The sequence below is a fragment of the Notamacropus eugenii genome, chromosome 5, assembly GCF_028372415.1.
Source record: "Notamacropus eugenii isolate mMacEug1 chromosome 5, mMacEug1.pri_v2, whole genome shotgun sequence".
Classification (NCBI taxonomy): domain Eukaryota; kingdom Metazoa; phylum Chordata; class Mammalia; order Diprotodontia; family Macropodidae; genus Notamacropus; species Notamacropus eugenii.
Window position 1 is genome coordinate 98,702,432 of NC_092876.1, and position 5,555 is coordinate 98,707,986.

Sequence of the window (5,555 nt, forward strand, 5' to 3'; positions counted from 1 at the left end):
TGACAATGAGGTTGATGCACGCATTGCCAGAGCTAGCTCAGTGTTTGGAAGGCTCTGAAGAGAAATTTGGGAGAGAAGAGGTCTTAGACTGACTACCAAACTGAAGGTCTACAGAGCTGTTATGCTGACCTCATTGTTATATGCTTGTGAAACACTGACAGCCTACTGGTGCTGTCAATGTTTGCCAGAAAACTGAATTGCTTTCATTTGAGCTAATTAAGTATTAACTATGTACAAATACAATTCACAGAACAGCTTGTGAAATTAGCAGAACCCAGGTTTGGGAAAGGACTGGAGGAAAGGCTAATATATTCTATGGTGTTTCTTTTAGGTAGTTTTTCTTTTATTGTGTTCAGGTCTTTTGACTTGTGTTCTTCTGGGAGACATATCCTGTCTATGACAGTATCTTTTGCTTGTATAAGGATCATGTTTTCTTTTAATGTTGGACATAATTCTTATTTTTGGAGAGGATTAAGAGGTTGTGAGGATTGGAGAAAGTGACTAGTCCTCTATCTTCTTGGTCATGTGACCCTACATGGCAATTCTTTTTTCTAATAGTATTTTATTTTTTCAATTACATGTAAAGACAATTTTTAACAATCATTTTTTTTAAAAAAATCAATGCATGTTTATTAAAGGCCTCTATATGTAGCTCTTGCCTAGGTGTTGTAAAAGGAAAAAATCTGCAACAGCCACCTGACCTCAAGTAGTTTGCAGTCTCTTATGTGGTCTCTTCTTCCTAACAACTGATCACTGTTAAAAAAAAAAAAGAAAAGAAAAAAAATGTGGTCAAGAAATTCCCTGCTTTCATTATAGCCTTGTGTTTTTATTCTCCTGTATGAAGTCTTTGATGTCTGATGAAGGCTGAACTATATTTAAAAGCTTTCCCATACTCCTTACATTTATAAGGTTTCTCTCCAGTATGAGTTCTCTGGTGTTGAGTAAATGATGAGCTCTGATAGAAAGCTTTTCCACATTCATTACATTCATAGAGTTTCTCTCCAGTATGAATGACATAATGTCTAATAAGGGCTGAGCTATCACTGAAGCCTTTCCCACATTCATTACATTCATAAGATTTCTCTTCAGTATGAATTTTCTGGTGGATTATGAGGTTTGTACTCTGGTTAAAGTCTTTCCCACATTCATTACACTTATAGGGTTTCTCTCCAGTATGAATTCTCTGATGCTGAGTAAAGGCTGCATATTAACCAAAGGATTTTCCACACTGAATGCATTCATAGGATTTTTCTCCAGTATGAGTTCTTTGATGCTTTGTGAGATTTGCACTATGGTGGAAGGCTTTCCCACATTCACTGCATTCATATGGTTTCTCTACAGTATGAATCTCTGATGCTGAATAAGGGCTGAGCAGTCCCCAAAGGCTCTCTCACATTCATTACATTTATAGGTTTCTCTCCAGTATGAATTGTCTGATGCTGAACAAGGTATTAACTCTGGCTGAAGGCTTTCCCACATTCATTACATTCATATGGTTTCTCTCCAGTATGACTTTTCTGATGCTGAGAAAGGGATGAGCAGTAACTGAAGCCTTTTCCACAATCCTTACAAATGTAGGGTTTTTCTCCAGCATGTATCTTATGATGTTTAAGTAGGTCTGAATTCTTTCCATGTGTATTACATTTAAGGAGGCTTTTTCCTATAGGAACTCTCTGTTGTGTAACAAGGACTGACCTTGGGCCAAAGTTCCTCTCAAGTTCACTACCTTCATGACCTCTCTCTCCAGGGGAAGGTTTCTTGTGAGTAATTTTTACTTGTCTTAAATCTCTCTCCTGGTTTTCCTGCTGCCTCTCTAGTCTGCCATCATATTCCCAGGTCTCTTGAAATGTGGAGTCCTCAGGACCAGTTCTTGGTAGTGCTTCCATTATTGTTTTTTTGGCTACAGTTGAGTTATTCTCAAACCAGTCAGGATTTGGAGGTGATTCTTTGGACTTAGGTACAGTCTTCCATTCTGAACAGGTGCTTCCTGCATCTTCTTTCCTGGGCATCCACAAGTCTTCTCCTTGCTCCAACTCAGAATTCACATCAGGTTTAGAAACTGGAAGCCCCAGCAAAACCAGGTTCCTGTACTTCTCCAATATCAGGTCTTTGTACAGGTCTTTCTGAGGAAGGTCTAGTTGCCCCCACTCCTCCTGAGTGAAGTCCATGATCACATCTTTAAATGCCACAGAGTCCTTTTTCCAGCATTGGGGTGAGCTGCTCTGGGTTGCTGCCTCCTGGATGGCCTGTAGACGGAGGGGAGAGGGGTGGCTTCCCCTAAACCCTGATTTCTCGGCTAAGGCAGAAAATGCTCTTCTCAGTGATTCTCCCGCTTTGGGCTCAAAGAACCATGAGGAGGGCTCTGGTCAGCTCCCTGTGGTCAAAGGGTCCTCAAGGATCGGGTCATACCCCATTTTAGGGATGAATCACCTGAGGCCAAAAAGAGGCCAGTGACCAGCCCAAGGTCATAAGGCTAGGAGGGGGAAGGAGCAGGTCATTTGAGTTTGCAAACGTAGTGTGATTTGCTTTTGCCCCTCCACAGGCCCAGGGGGGACACACAGGCTCCGGGGTCTCCATGGAGCCCCATGAGCCTTGGCTCTGCAGACCCTAGGGGGCCGCAGCTGCGGGGAGCACGGGCCAAGCTGATGCTGGGGGTCTCAGGGGCCCTCAGGATGCCCCACCTAGCCCAGTGAGGCCGCTGCTTCCCTCTCCCCCCCATTCCCCCCCAGAAACGCGGGGCCAGCGGGCAAGTGACCAAAACAGCGGCCTGGGCTCCAGCAACATTCAATTTTAAAAATAAATTTTGAGGTCCAAATTTTCTTTCCCTCCCTCTCCACCCTCCTCCCTAAGATAAGCAGTTTGGTACAGGTTACATGTGTGCAATCATGTAAAATCTATTTCCACATTAATCATGTTGTGACAGCAGAAATAGTTTGCAAAAAAGTTATAGTTTGTAAAAAGAAAAAAAAAGCTGTAAAAAAAGATGTGCCTTGATCAATATTCAGACTCCACCAGTTCTTTCTCTGGATATGGATAGCATTTTCTGTCATGAGCCTTTTGTTGTCTTGGATCATTGTATTGCTGAGAAGAGTTGTCAGTCATAGTTGATCATAGCACAATGTTGATGTTACTGTGTACAATGTTCTTCTGGTTCTTCTTACTTCCCTTTGCATCAGTTCATTTAAGTCTTTCTAGGTTTTTCTGAAATTTGCCTGCTTGTCATTTTTTATAGTATAATAATATTTCATTACCTTCATATACCACAACTTGTTCAGCCATGCCCCATTTGATGGGTATCCCCTCAATTTCCAATTCTCTGCAACCACAAAAAGAGCTGCTACAGATATTTTTGGACATGTAGGTCCTTTTCACCTTTTTATGGTCTTTTTGGGATATGGCCCTTAGTAGTGGTATTGCTGGATCAAAGTATATGCGCAGTTTGATTGCTCTTTGATCATAGTTCCAAAGGTAATTTTTAAAAAGTTATTTTCAGTTTCAAATTCTTTCCCTGCCATTAAGGCAAAACAAATGATGACCATTGTATATATGAAGTCATGCAAAACAGTTTTGCATTAGACATGTTGCAAAAAAAAGCAAGAAAAATAAAAGAAACGTTCTGCTTGAATCTGCATTCTGACTTCATCAATTCTCTATCTGGAGGTGGACAGTATTTTTCACCATAAGCTATTTGGACCTGTTGTAGATCATTGTTTCGATCAGTTGCTAAGTCTTACACAGTTGATCATTGTCACAATATTGCTGTTGCTATATGCATCGTTCTCCTGGTTCTTCTCACTTCACTTTGTACCAGTTCATAGAAATCTTTCCAGGATTTTATGAAACCATTTCATCATTTCTTGTAGCACAATAGTGTTCCATCACATTCATATATATACTTGTTCAGTCATTCCCCAATTGATGGGCACCCTTAAGTTTTTAATTCTTTGCACAACAAAAGGAGCAGTTATAAATATTTTGTATATATGGGTCATTTTCCTTTTCATTTGATTTTCTTGGAATATAGTCCTAGTAGCAGTATTGCTGAATCAAAGGGTATAAACAATTTAATAACTCTTTGGGCACAGTTCCAAATTATTCTCCAGAATGGTTGAGCTAGTTCATGGCTCTGACAACAGTGTGCCACATAACCTCCAGCATTCATCATTTTCCTTTTCTGTTATTTTAGCCAATCTGATAAGTGTGAGGTGGTGCTTCACAGTTGTTTTAATTTACATTTCTCTAATTATCAGTGGTTTAGAGTATTTTTATATGATTATTGCTAGTCCATGGCCAATTTTTAGCTGACTTTGCTTCCTTCACTGAGAGTGTTGAGCTTTTCAAGGCTTGAATGCGACAGGGCTGCCTCAGCTTGACTGCAAGATTCCCTAGTATGTTATGGTAAATTTAGGGACCATGACAGGGAAGCAGAGACTGCTATATACAGCTAGTGCCAAAAGACCAGTAACAGAATTTGTGATAACCCTTGATTTTAGAGTCTGAAAGACACTGAACCAAGTTGTTTAATTTCTGTTAGCAATGAAACCTTAAGAACTGGTTTGGGTTTTGTCCGTTGGAGATTGGTGTCCTTTGAGCTTTGCTTTGATTTCTTGATTTTGCAGGAAACCACAGACTGAACTGCAAAGATAATTTTCCTTCATTTCAAATTGAAACCATTCACAATGGCCAAGTTCTATGTATGGTTTTCATCTAAGGCTGTAGATTTCTTTATGCTTTGTGGGGGAACACCTAAAATTCATCTCAGATTTAGGAACCTGGACCAAATTTCCAGGTGGTAGGAACTGGCTCAACTTTTTCTTCACTAGTGAAAATTACTCTTGCCTCTTGTCAAGTTTGTGCTACTTCCTTCAAATTCCTCTGGGAACCTGCTTCTTATATCTAATGTCTGGAGATTCCATTTAGAGGGGAGATGTAATGCATGCAGTTAAGACAGAGAGTTTATCCCTGGAGTTTAAGTACCTTAAAAAAAAGACCCAGAATTAAAAAAAAAATCAACTTTAGTAAAAGCTAATGAGCCCATCAAGAGATGACTAAAGCTTAATCTTTACATGATAAAAGATAATTTTCTTGCCTCTCACACTTTCTTATATAACATTCTGTCCATATCCACTTAACAGCAAACAAATACTCCTGCCAAGAAGAATAAACATGTGCAAATGGGTGTGGGCAGATATCTTATTGCCAAAACAGTTTCTCTGTTACGAAATGTTTTCAAAAGAATTTTTTTCAGTATGGTGTATAGTATTTTGCCATATCGAGAAGTTCCTTAGAAACATAATCCATTGTGGAGTTCAACCAAAGGTTGACTAGGGTAAGGATAAGTGTTCTCAAGAAGTCTATATCTATGTTCTAGGATGGCTTTTCTAACACTGCTTTTGGGAGAAGTTTCAGGATATTTCTTTGTTCCTCAGTTTTTCTATCTGTCAGGAGAACATAGTGAATAAAGCACTGTTGCCTCTTGATGCAGGAGCCTAGGGCAGTGTGGGTAAGATTTTTTGCCCCTAGTCTCTCCCTTCTCTAACCCTTCCTTCATTCAA

The 5,555-nt window shown here is 39.8% G+C and overlaps 1 pseudogene; it reads right to left on the bottom strand.

Moving 5' to 3' along the window:
• Positions 1-806: 806 nt before the first annotated feature.
• LOC140507644 (zinc finger protein 184-like) lies at positions 807-2,168 on the bottom strand (annotated as a pseudogene).
• Between the last annotated feature and the right edge of the window lie 3,387 nt (positions 2,169-5,555).